The sequence below is a fragment of the Hyla sarda genome, unplaced genomic scaffold (genome assembly GCF_029499605.1).
Source record: "Hyla sarda isolate aHylSar1 unplaced genomic scaffold, aHylSar1.hap1 scaffold_2074, whole genome shotgun sequence".
In the NCBI taxonomy this organism is placed as follows: domain Eukaryota; kingdom Metazoa; phylum Chordata; class Amphibia; order Anura; family Hylidae; genus Hyla; species Hyla sarda.
Genome location: NW_026608738.1, coordinates 19,285 through 32,327, shown reverse-complemented (window position 1 = coordinate 32,327; position 13,043 = coordinate 19,285). Strand labels below are relative to the sequence as shown.

Below are 13,043 nucleotides of genomic sequence, written 5' to 3'. Positions count from 1 at the left end.
TATATATATATATATATATTTCTCCGCCGAAATCACTTTTAAACCCATTTCCACCTTTTTTTCCCTTCTCTTCCTCTTACTTTTTTTTCACGTTTTTTTACGTTTTTCTCCTTTTCGCCTCTTTTCTGGGCGTATTATTCTTCTTTTTCTTCTTTTTTTTCGTCTAATGCATACCCCATCAGTGCAGCAATGCTTATTCAATACCGCCAGCAGATGGAGACACTGGGGGATAATTTTCTAAGGATTTATACTGATTTTTCCTGTCTGAATTTGTCGCACAGAAAGTTGCAGGCCAAATATGTGCGACATTTCTGCGACTTTAGCTTCTAGAGCATTTTTACAACATTATACATAGGTGCTGAATACATAAAAAGCGACTGTTCAGCGACAGACAAGTCGCATCGGCTGAAAGTAGGCCAGAATGTCAGTCCATGTTGGAGCAGGTTTAGATACAGTCTAAAGCATAGATCTCAAAGTCTGTGCACAGAATTTAGCAAGGGCCTCGCACCTTCTGATGCATCAGGTAGGTGCACAATAGCATAGCCTAACCCTCTGTACTTTGGTCTATATTGATGCGGGACATAGACAGCCAGCTGATGACCAATCCATTAGTGCAATGGATGGCTGGAAGCATTTGTCTTTGCCTTTGCAATACCACAGAAGCAATGCATGGTCAATGTACAGCAATGACACACCTGTGTGAACAGCCAGGAGACCCCCCCCCCCCCCCCCATGTTATGTTACATAGTTACATAGTTAGTACGGTCGAAAAAAGACATATGTCCATCAAGTTCAACCAGGGAATTAAGGGGTAGGGGTGTGGCGCGATATTGGGGAAGGGATGAGATTTTATATTTCTTCATAAGCATTAATCTTATTTTGTCAATTAGGAACATTCAGCACCCACCCGCTATCAAGGCAGCTGCCTATCATGTCATGCCCTACCTGCACAGGTGTGCTGGCTACTCAAATGATCCAATTAAGGAGGCCATTTAGTCAGCAGCAGCAGAAGTCCTGTGCCTGGACGCTCCAACAGCGGCCAGACACAAGCAGAAGCAGAAGCAGCAGAAGCAGCAGCAGCAGCACCACCTTTTGTTTTTTGGCTGCAGAAGCAGCAGCAGCAAGGCCCACAGGGCTGGCTAGCTGGCTAGCCAGCAAGCAAGCAGGTAGCAATGAAAGTAGGAATCTTTCTTTTTAACCCTGTAAGGGGGTGGTGCACTGTACCCGAAGATACTGCCATATCGGGTCAATGCATAGGGCGACGGAAGCAAGCTTCGAAATCAGCCCCCGTTCTCAAAAATCCATTTAATATATGGTCCCCAGATAGGGGACGTATCAGATATTAAACTGATAAGAACAGATACTACACTTGATCTTAGCCAAAAGGCCGAGAAGCGATAACCGTGAAAGGGGCGGGCCCAACAAGGTCCCCTTCATGGGCACTATCACTGCTTGCTGTCAGGGAGGCTGCCAGACAATTTTCCATGCACACTCTGGGCTGGGGGGCAGTCAACCACCAGTACACACAGCAGAACCTAAACCCATACCATTATTGCTAAGCAGCAAGACAGGGGCCCATTGCACTCCCACGGGGCCTTTTTAAATGCAATCCATAACCCGGATTTGCCAGGAACCCTTCTTACTCCTCCTACTTGCATGTGACACTGGGCTTAGGATCTGCATAGGAAACACACACACAAGCACACACCTACCTTTGTTGCCTGCAGATGCCTCCTTGGCTGTCCCCAAACGGTATCAAACCAACACCCACGGGAAGCTGTAAGCATAGAGGACATGCCTGCACCCCATTGGACTTACCTGTGTGGGTTAAATCCGGGTTATTTGACAACCTATGGCGGTGATGGTTCTGCTCAGGCAGAGCAGTGCTGATGCTCCTCATAAAGCTGTCGCTGCTGTGAAGGTTCTAGGTGACATCACAAATCCCTATGGTTACATACACAACAAAGCTGGGTTGTTGTTGTTTACACTCTGCAAGGCCTGTGGAAGTGAGTGACATCATAGCACTGTAGTTCTGAGGGTTCTAGATGGATGCAACAATCTCCTGTTGCTTCTATGAAGGCCGTAATAGACGACATCACCAAACAGCTCCATAGTCACATACACAGCAAAGGAGAGATGTTGTTTACACCTAGTGATGTCAGTGGTATTGAGTGACATCATAGCACAGTGCTAAGGCTCCTGGGCCTGGACACAGCAGCGGCTGCAATATCTCAACGGAGAATACGTTTATATATATGTGTGTGTGTGCGCGTATATATATATATATATATATATATATATATATATATATATATATATATTTCTCCGCCGAAATCACTTTTAAACCCATTTCCACCTTTTTTTCCCTTCTCTTCCTCTTACTTTTTTTTCACGTTTTTTTACGTTTTTCTCCTTTTCGCCTCTTTTCTGGGCGTATTATTCTTCTTTTTCTTCTTTTTTTTCGTCTAATGCATACCCCATCAGTGCAGCAATGCTTATTCAATACCGCCAGCAGATGGAGACACTGGGGGATAATTTTCTAAGGATTTATACTGATTTTTCCTGTCTGAATTTGTCGCACAGAAAGTTGCAGGCCAAATATGTGCGACATTTCTGCGACTTTAGCTTCTAGAGCATTTTTACAACATTATACATAGGTGCTGAATACATAAAAAGCGACTGTTCAGCGACAGACAAGTCGCATCGGCTGAAAGTAGGCCAGAATGTCAGTCCATGTTGGAGCAGGTTTAGATACAGTCTAAAGCATAGATCTCAAAGTCTGTGCACAGAATTTAGCAAGGGCCTCGCACCTTCTGATGCATCAGGTAGGTGCACAATAGCATAGCCTAACCCTCTGTACTTTGGTCTATATTGATGCGGGACATAGACAGCCAGCTGATGACCAATCCATTAGTGCAATGGATGGCTGGAAGCATTTGTCTTTGCCTTTGCAATACCACAGAAGCAATGCATGGTCAATGTACAGCAATGACACACCTGTGTGAACAGCCAGGAGACCCCCCCCCCCCCCCCCATGTTATGTTACATAGTTACATAGTTAGTACGGTCGAAAAAAGACATATGTCCATCAAGTTCAACCAGGGAATTAAGGGGTAGGGGTGTGGCGCGATATTGGGGAAGGGATGAGATTTTATATTTCTTCATAAGCATTAATCTTATTTTGTCAATTAGGAACATTCAGCACCCACCCGCTATCAAGGCAGCTGCCTATCATGTCATGCCCTACCTGCACAGGTGTGCTGGCTACTCAAATGATCCAATTAAGGAGGCCATTTAGTCAGCAGCAGCAGAAGTCCTGTGCCTGGACGCTCCAACAGCGGCCAGACACAAGCAGAAGCAGAAGCAGCAGAAGCAGCAGCAGCAGCACCACCTTTTGTTTTTTGGCTGCAGAAGCAGCAGCAGCAAGGCCCACAGGGCTGGCTAGCTGGCTAGCCAGCAAGCAAGCAGGTAGCAATGAAAGTAGGAATCTTTCTTTTTAACCCTGTAAGGGGGTGGTGCACTGTACCCGAAGATACTGCCATATCGGGTCAATGCATAGGGCGACGGAAGCAAGCTTCGAAATCAGCCCCCGTTCTCAAAAATCCATTTAATATATGGTCCCCAGATAGGGGACGTATCAGATATTAAACTGATAAGAACAGATACTACACTTGATCTTAGCCAAAAGGCCGAGAAGCGATAACCGTGAAAGGGGCGGGCCCAACAAGGTCCCCTTCATGGGCACTATCACTGCTTGCTGTCAGGGAGGCTGCCAGACAATTTTCCATGCACACTCTGGGCTGGGGGGCAGTCAACCACCAGTACACACAGCAGAACCTAAACCCATACCATTATTGCTAAGCAGCAAGACAGGGGCCCATTGCACTCCCACGGGGCCTTTTTAAATGCAATCCATAACCCGGATTTGCCAGGAACCCTTCTTACTCCTCCTACTTGCATGTGACACTGGGCTTAGGATCTGCATAGGAAACACACACACAAGCACACACCTACCTTTGTTGCCTGCAGATGCCTCCTTGGCTGTCCCCAAACGGTATCAAACCAACACCCACGGGAAGCTGTAAGCATAGAGGACATGCCTGCACCCCATTGGACTTACCTGTGTGGGTTAAATCCGGGTTATTTGACAACCTATGGCGGTGATGGTTCTGCTCAGGCAGAGCAGTGCTGATGCTCCTCATAAAGCTGTCGCTGCTGTGAAGGTTCTAGGTGACATCACAAATCCCTATGGTTACATACACAACAAAGCTGGGTTGTTGTTGTTTACACTCTGCAAGGCCTGTGGAAGTGAGTGACATCATAGCACTGTAGTTCTGAGGGTTCTAGATGGATGCAACAATCTCCTGTTGCTTCTATGAAGGCCGTAATAGACGACATCACCAAACAGCTCCATAGTCACATACACAGCAAAGGAGAGATGTTGTTTACACCTAGTGATGTCAGTGGTATTGAGTGACATCATAGCACAGTGCTAAGGCTCCTGGGCCTGGACACAGCAGCGGCTGCAATATCTCAACGGAGAATACGTTTATATATATGTGTGTGTGTGCGCGTATATATATATATATATATATATATATATATATATATATATATATTTCTCCGCCGAAATCACTTTTAAACCCATTTCCACCTTTTTTTCCCTTCTCTTCCTCTTACTTTTTTTTCACGTTTTTTTACGTTTTTCTCCTTTTCGCCTCTTTTCTGGGCGTATTATTCTTCTTTTTCTTCTTTTTTTTCGTCTAATGCATACCCCATCAGTGCAGCAATGCTTATTCAATACCGCCAGCAGATGGAGACACTGGGGGATAATTTTCTAAGGATTTATACTGATTTTTCCTGTCTGAATTTGTCGCACAGAAAGTTGCAGGCCAAATATGTGCGACATTTCTGCGACTTTAGCTTCTAGAGCATTTTTACAACATTATACATAGGTGCTGAATACATAAAAAGCGACTGTTCAGCGACAGACAAGTCGCATCGGCTGAAAGTAGGCCAGAATGTCAGTCCATGTTGGAGCAGGTTTAGATACAGTCTAAAGCATAGATCTCAAAGTCTGTGCACAGAATTTAGCAAGGGCCTCGCACCTTCTGATGCATCAGGTAGGTGCACAATAGCATAGCCTAACCCTCTGTACTTTGGTCTATATTGATGCGGGACATAGACAGCCAGCTGATGACCAATCCATTAGTGCAATGGATGGCTGGAAGCATTTGTCTTTGCCTTTGCAATACCACAGAAGCAATGCATGGTCAATGTACAGCAATGACACACCTGTGTGAACAGCCAGGAGACCCCCCCCCCCCCCCCCCATGTTATGTTACATAGTTACATAGTTAGTACGGTCGAAAAAAGACATATGTCCATCAAGTTCAACCAGGGAATTAAGGGGTAGGGGTGTGGCGCGATATTGGGGAAGGGATGAGATTTTATATTTCTTCATAAGCATTAATCTTATTTTGTCAATTAGGAACATTCAGCACCCACCCGCTATCAAGGCAGCTGCCTATCATGTCATGCCCTACCTGCACAGGTGTGCTGGCTACTCAAATGATCCAATTAAGGAGGCCATTTAGTCAGCAGCAGCAGAAGTCCTGTGCCTGGACGCTCCAACAGCGGCCAGACACAAGCAGAAGCAGAAGCAGCAGAAGCAGCAGCAGCAGCACCACCTTTTGTTTTTTGGCTGCAGAAGCAGCAGCAGCAAGGCCCACAGGGCTGGCTAGCTGGCTAGCCAGCAAGCAAGCAGGTAGCAATGAAAGTAGGAATCTTTCTTTTTAACCCTGTAAGGGGGTGGTGCACTGTACCCGAAGATACTGCCATATCGGGTCAATGCATAGGGCGACGGAAGCAAGCTTCGAAATCAGCCCCCGTTCTCAAAAATCCATTTAATATATGGTCCCCAGATAGGGGACGTATCAGATATTAAACTGATAAGAACAGATACTACACTTGATCTTAGCCAAAAGGCCGAGAAGCGATAACCGTGAAAGGGGCGGGCCCAACAAGGTCCCCTTCATGGGCACTATCACTGCTTGCTGTCAGGGAGGCTGCCAGACAATTTTCCATGCACACTCTGGGCTGGGGGGCAGTCAACCACCAGTACACACAGCAGAACCTAAACCCATACCATTATTGCTAAGCAGCAAGACAGGGGCCCATTGCACTCCCACGGGGCCTTTTTAAATGCAATCCATAACCCGGATTTGCCAGGAACCCTTCTTACTCCTCCTACTTGCATGTGACACTGGGCTTAGGATCTGCATAGGAAACACACACACAAGCACACACCTACCTTTGTTGCCTGCAGATGCCTCCTTGGCTGTCCCCAAACGGTATCAAACCAACACCCACGGGAAGCTGTAAGCATAGAGGACATGCCTGCACCCCATTGGACTTACCTGTGTGGGTTAAATCCGGGTTATTTGACAACCTATGGCGGTGATGGTTCTGCTCAGGCAGAGCAGTGCTGATGCTCCTCATAAAGCTGTCGCTGCTGTGAAGGTTCTAGGTGACATCACAAATCCCTATGGTTACATACACAACAAAGCTGGGTTGTTGTTGTTTACACTCTGCAAGGCCTGTGGAAGTGAGTGACATCATAGCACTGTAGTTCTGAGGGTTCTAGATGGATGCAACAATCTCCTGTTGCTTCTATGAAGGCCGTAATAGACGACATCACCAAACAGCTCCATAGTCACATACACAGCAAAGGAGAGATGTTGTTTACACCTAGTGATGTCAGTGGTATTGAGTGACATCATAGCACAGTGCTAAGGCTCCTGGGCCTGGACACAGCAGCGGCTGCAATATCTCAACGGAGAATACGTTTATATATATGTGTGTGTGTGCGCGTATATATATATATATATATATATATATATATATATATATATATATTTCTCCGCCGAAATCACTTTTAAACCCATTTCCACCTTTTTTTCCCTTCTCTTCCTCTTACTTTTTTTTCACGTTTTTTTACGTTTTTCTCCTTTTCGCCTCTTTTCTGGGCGTATTATTCTTCTTTTTCTTCTTTTTTTTCGTCTAATGCATACCCCATCAGTGCAGCAATGCTTATTCAATACCGCCAGCAGATGGAGACACTGGGGGATAATTTTCTAAGGATTTATACTGATTTTTCCTGTCTGAATTTGTCGCACAGAAAGTTGCAGGCCAAATATGTGCGACATTTCTGCGACTTTAGCTTCTAGAGCATTTTTACAACATTATACATAGGTGCTGAATACATAAAAAGCGACTGTTCAGCGACAGACAAGTCGCATCGGCTGAAAGTAGGCCAGAATGTCAGTCCATGTTGGAGCAGGTTTAGATACAGTCTAAAGCATAGATCTCAAAGTCTGTGCACAGAATTTAGCAAGGGCCTCGCACCTTCTGATGCATCAGGTAGGTGCACAATAGCATAGCCTAACCCTCTGTACTTTGGTCTATATTGATGCGGGACATAGACAGCCAGCTGATGACCAATCCATTAGTGCAATGGATGGCTGGAAGCATTTGTCTTTGCCTTTGCAATACCACAGAAGCAATGCATGGTCAATGTACAGCAATGACACACCTGTGTGAACAGCCAGGAGACCCCCCCCCCCCCCCCCATGTTATGTTACATAGTTACATAGTTAGTACGGTCGAAAAAAGACATATGTCCATCAAGTTCAACCAGGGAATTAAGGGGTAGGGGTGTGGCGCGATATTGGGGAAGGGATGAGATTTTATATTTCTTCATAAGCATTAATCTTATTTTGTCAATTAGGAACATTCAGCACCCACCCGCTATCAAGGCAGCTGCCTATCATGTCATGCCCTACCTGCACAGGTGTGCTGGCTACTCAAATGATCCAATTAAGGAGGCCATTTAGTCAGCAGCAGCAGAAGTCCTGTGCCTGGACGCTCCAACAGCGGCCAGACACAAGCAGAAGCAGCAGAAGCAGCAGCAGCAGCACCACCTTTTGTTTTTTGGCTGCAGAAGCAGCAGCAGCAAGGCCCACAGGGCTGGCTAGCTGGCTAGCCAGCAAGCAAGCAGGTAGCAATGAAAGTAGGAATCTTTCTTTTTAACCCTGTAAGGGGGTGGTGCACTGTACCCGAAGATACTGCCATATCGGGTCAATGCATAGGGCGACGGAAGCAAGCTTCGAAATCAGCCCCCGTTCTCAAAAATCCATTTAATATATGGTCCCCAGATAGGGGACGTATCAGATATTAAACTGATAAGAACAGATACTACACTTGATCTTAGCCAAAAGGCCGAGAAGCGATAACCGTGAAAGGGGCGGGCCCAACAAGGTCCCCTTCATGGGCACTATCACTGCTTGCTGTCAGGGAGGCTGCCAGACAATTTTCCATGCACACTCTGGGCTGGGGGGCAGTCAACCACCAGTACACACAGCAGAACCTAAACCCATACCATTATTGCTAAGCAGCAAGACAGGGGCCCATTGCACTCCCACGGGGCCTTTTTAAATGCAATCCATAACCCGGATTTGCCAGGAACCCTTCTTACTCCTCCTACTTGCATGTGACACTGGGCTTAGGATCTGCATAGGAAACACACACACAAGCACACACCTACCTTTGTTGCCTGCAGATGCCTCCTTGGCTGTCCCCAAACGGTATCAAACCAACACCCACGGGAAGCTGTAAGCATAGAGGACATGCCTGCACCCCATTGGACTTACCTGTGTGGGTTAAATCCGGGTTATTTGACAACCTATGGCGGTGATGGTTCTGCTCAGGCAGAGCAGTGCTGATGCTCCTCATAAAGCTGTCGCTGCTGTGAAGGTTCTAGGTGACATCACAAATCCCTATGGTTACATACACAACAAAGCTGGGTTGTTGTTGTTTACACTCTGCAAGGCCTGTGGAAGTGAGTGACATCATAGCACTGTAGTTCTGAGGGTTCTAGATGGATGCAACAATCTCCTGTTGCTTCTATGAAGGCCGTAATAGACGACATCACCAAACAGCTCCATAGTCACATACACAGCAAAGGAGAGATGTTGTTTACACCTAGTGATGTCAGTGGTATTGAGTGACATCATAGCACAGTGCTAAGGCTCCTGGGCCTGGACACAGCAGCGGCTGCAATATCTCAACGGAGAATACGTTTATATATATGTGTGTGTGTGCGCGTATATATATATATATATATATATATATATATATATATATATATATATTCTCCGCCGAAATCACTTTTAAACCCATTTCCACCTTTTTTTCCCTTCTCTTCCTCTTACTTTTTTTTCACGTTTTTTTACGTTTTTCTCCTTTTCGCCTCTTTTCTGGGCGTATTATTCTTCTTTTTCTTCTTTTTTTTCGTCTAATGCATACCCCATCAGTGCAGCAATGCTTATTCAATACCGCCAGCAGATGGAGACACTGGGGGATAATTTTCTAAGGATTTATACTGATTTTTCCTGTCTGAATTTGTCGCACAGAAAGTTGCAGGCCAAATATGTGCGACATTTCTGCGACTTTAGCTTCTAGAGCATTTTTACAACATTATACATAGGTGCTGAATACATAAAAAGCGACTGTTCAGCGACAGACAAGTCGCATCGGCTGAAAGTAGGCCAGAATGTCAGTCCATGTTGGAGCAGGTTTAGATACAGTCTAAAGCATAGATCTCAAAGTCTGTGCACAGAATTTAGCAAGGGCCTCGCACCTTCTGATGCATCAGGTAGGTGCACAATAGCATAGCCTAACCCTCTGTACTTTGGTCTATATTGATGCGGGACATAGACAGCCAGCTGATGACCAATCCATTAGTGCAATGGATGGCTGGAAGCATTTGTCTTTGCCTTTGCAATACCACAGAAGCAATGCATGGTCAATGTACAGCAATGACACACCTGTGTGAACAGCCAGGAGACCCCCCCCCCCCCCCCCCATGTTATGTTACATAGTTACATAGTTAGTACGGTCGAAAAAAGACATATGTCCATCAAGTTCAACCAGGGAATTAAGGGGTAGGGGTGTGGCGCGATATTGGGGAAGGGATGAGATTTTATATTTCTTCATAAGCATTAATCTTATTTTGTCAATTAGGAACATTCAGCACCCACCCGCTATCAAGGCAGCTGCCTATCATGTCATGCCCTACCTGCACAGGTGTGCTGGCTACTCAAATGATCCAATTAAGGAGGCCATTTAGTCAGCAGCAGCAGAAGTCCTGTGCCTGGACGCTCCAACAGCGGCCAGACACAAGCAGAAGCAGAAGCAGCAGAAGCAGCAGCAGCAGCACCACCTTTTGTTTTTTGGCTGCAGAAGCAGCAGCAGCAAGGCCCACAGGGCTGGCTAGCTGGCTAGCCAGCAAGCAAGCAGGTAGCAATGAAAGTAGGAATCTTTCTTTTTAACCCTGTAAGGGGGTGGTGCACTGTACCCGAAGATACTGCCATATCGGGTCAATGCATAGGGCGACGGAAGCAAGCTTCGAAATCAGCCCCCGTTCTCAAAAATCCATTTAATATATGGTCCCCAGATAGGGGACGTATCAGATATTAAACTGATAAGAACAGATACTACACTTGATCTTAGCCAAAAGGCCGAGAAGCGATAACCGTGAAAGGGGCGGGCCCAACAAGGTCCCCTTCATGGGCACTATCACTGCTTGCTGTCAGGGAGGCTGCCAGACAATTTTCCATGCACACTCTGGGCTGGGGGGCAGTCAACCACCAGTACACACAGCAGAACCTAAACCCATACCATTATTGCTAAGCAGCAAGACAGGGGCCCATTGCACTCCCACGGGGCCTTTTTAAATGCAATCCATAACCCGGATTTGCCAGGAACCCTTCTTACTCCTCCTACTTGCATGTGACACTGGGCTTAGGATCTGCATAGGAAACACACACACAAGCACACACCTACCTTTGTTGCCTGCAGATGCCTCCTTGGCTGTCCCCAAACGGTATCAAACCAACACCCACGGGAAGCTGTAAGCATAGAGGACATGCCTGCACCCCATTGGACTTACCTGTGTGGGTTAAATCCGGGTTATTTGACAACCTATGGCGGTGATGGTTCTGCTCAGGCAGAGCAGTGCTGATGCTCCTCATAAAGCTGTCGCTGCTGTGAAGGTTCTAGGTGACATCACAAATCCCTATGGTTACATACACAACAAAGCTGGGTTGTTGTTGTTTACACTCTGCAAGGCCTGTGGAAGTGAGTGACATCATAGCACTGTAGTTCTGAGGGTTCTAGATGGATGCAACAATCTCCTGTTGCTTCTATGAAGGCCGTAATAGACGACATCACCAAACAGCTCCATAGTCACATACACAGCAAAGGAGAGATGTTGTTTACACCTAGTGATGTCAGTGGTATTGAGTGACATCATAGCACAGTGCTAAGGCTCCTGGGCCTGGACACAGCAGCGGCTGCAATATCTCAACGGAGAATACGTTTATATATATGTGTGTGTGTGCGCGTATATATATATATATATATATATATATATATATATATATATATATATCTCCGCCGAAATCACTTTTAAACCCATTTCCACCTTTTTTTCCCTTCTCTTCCTCTTACTTTTTTTTCACGTTTTTTTACGTTTTTCTCCTTTTCGCCTCTTTTCTGGGCGTATTATTCTTCTTTTTCTTCTTTTTTTTCGTCTAATGCATACCCCATCAGTGCAGCAATGCTTATTCAATACCGCCAGCAGATGGAGACACTGGGGGATAATTTTCTAAGGATTTATACTGATTTTTCCTGTCTGAATTTGTCGCACAGAAAGTTGCAGGCCAAATATGTGCGACATTTCTGCGACTTTAGCTTCTAGAGCATTTTTACAACATTATACATAGGTGCTGAATACATAAAAAGCGACTGTTCAGCGACAGACAAGTCGCATCGGCTGAAAGTAGGCCAGAATGTCAGTCCATGTTGGAGCAGGTTTAGATACAGTCTAAAGCATAGATCTCAAAGTCTGTGCACAGAATTTAGCAAGGGCCTCGCACCTTCTGATGCATCAGGTAGGTGCACAATAGCATAGCCTAACCCTCTGTACTTTGGTCTATATTGATGCGGGACATAGACAGCCAGCTGATGACCAATCCATTAGTGCAATGGATGGCTGGAAGCATTTGTCTTTGCCTTTGCAATACCACAGAAGCAATGCATGGTCAATGTACAGCAATGACACACCTGTGTGAACAGCCAGGAGACCCCCCCCCCCCCCCCCCATGTTATGTTACATAGTTACATAGTTAGTACGGTCGAAAAAAGACATATGTCCATCAAGTTCAACCAGGGAATTAAGGGGTAGGGGTGTGGCGCGATATTGGGGAAGGGATGAGATTTTATATTTCTTCATAAGCATTAATCTTATTTTGTCAATTAGGAACATTCAGCACCCACCCGCTATCAAGGCAGCTGCCTATCATGTCATGCCCTACCTGCACAGGTGTGCTGGCTACTCAAATGATCCAATTAAGGAGGCCATTTAGTCAGCAGCAGCAGAAGTCCTGTGCCTGGACGCTCCAACAGCGGCCAGACACAAGCAGAAGCAGAAGCAGCAGAAGCAGCAGCAGCAGCACCACCTTTTGTTTTTTGGCTGCAGAAGCAGCAGCAGCAAGGCCCACAGGGCTGGCTAGCTGGCTAGCCAGCAAGCAAGCAGGTAGCAATGAAAGTAGGAATCTTTCTTTTTAACCCTGTAAGGGGGTGGTGCACTGTACCCGAAGATACTGCCATATCGGGTCAATGCATAGGGCGACGGAAGCAAGCTTCGAAATCAGCCCCCGTTCTCAAAAATCCATTTAATATATGGTCCCCAGATAGGGGACGTATCAGATATTAAACTGATAAGAACAGATACTACACTTGATCTTAGCCAAAAGGCCGAGAAGCGATAACCGTGAAAGGGGCGGGCCCAACAAGGTCCCCTTCATGGGCACTATCACTGCTTGCTGTCAGGGAGGCTGCCAGACAATTTTCCATGCACACTCTGGGCTGGGGGGCAGTCAACCACCAGTACACACAGCAGAACCTAAACCCATACCATT

At 46.1% G+C, this 13,043-nt stretch overlaps 6 non-coding genes across 6 annotated transcripts; all 6 read right to left on the bottom strand.

The window, feature by feature from the left end:
• Positions 1-1,208: 1,208 nt before the first annotated feature.
• On the bottom strand, positions 1,209-1,399 carry LOC130318794 (U2 spliceosomal RNA). Its single transcript, XR_008865249.1, has one exon. It is a non-coding gene; the product is annotated as a U2 spliceosomal RNA (small nuclear RNA).
• A 2,111-nt stretch (positions 1,400-3,510) lies between these two features.
• Positions 3,511-3,701, bottom strand: LOC130318793 (U2 spliceosomal RNA). Its single transcript, XR_008865248.1, has one exon. It is a non-coding gene; the product is annotated as a U2 spliceosomal RNA (small nuclear RNA).
• Positions 3,702-5,809: 2,108 nt separating this feature from the next.
• Positions 5,810-6,000, bottom strand: LOC130318792 (U2 spliceosomal RNA). Its single transcript, XR_008865247.1, has one exon. It is a non-coding gene; the product is annotated as a U2 spliceosomal RNA (small nuclear RNA).
• Positions 6,001-8,101: 2,101 nt separating this feature from the next.
• LOC130318791 (U2 spliceosomal RNA) lies at positions 8,102-8,292 on the bottom strand. The gene has a single exon (XR_008865246.1). It is a non-coding gene; the product is annotated as a U2 spliceosomal RNA (small nuclear RNA).
• A 2,109-nt stretch (positions 8,293-10,401) lies between these two features.
• LOC130318790 (U2 spliceosomal RNA) lies at positions 10,402-10,592 on the bottom strand. The gene has a single exon (XR_008865245.1). It is a non-coding gene; the product is annotated as a U2 spliceosomal RNA (small nuclear RNA).
• A 2,108-nt stretch (positions 10,593-12,700) lies between these two features.
• LOC130318789 (U2 spliceosomal RNA) lies at positions 12,701-12,891 on the bottom strand. Its single transcript, XR_008865244.1, has one exon. It is a non-coding gene; the product is annotated as a U2 spliceosomal RNA (small nuclear RNA).
• Positions 12,892-13,043: the final 152 nt, after the last annotated feature.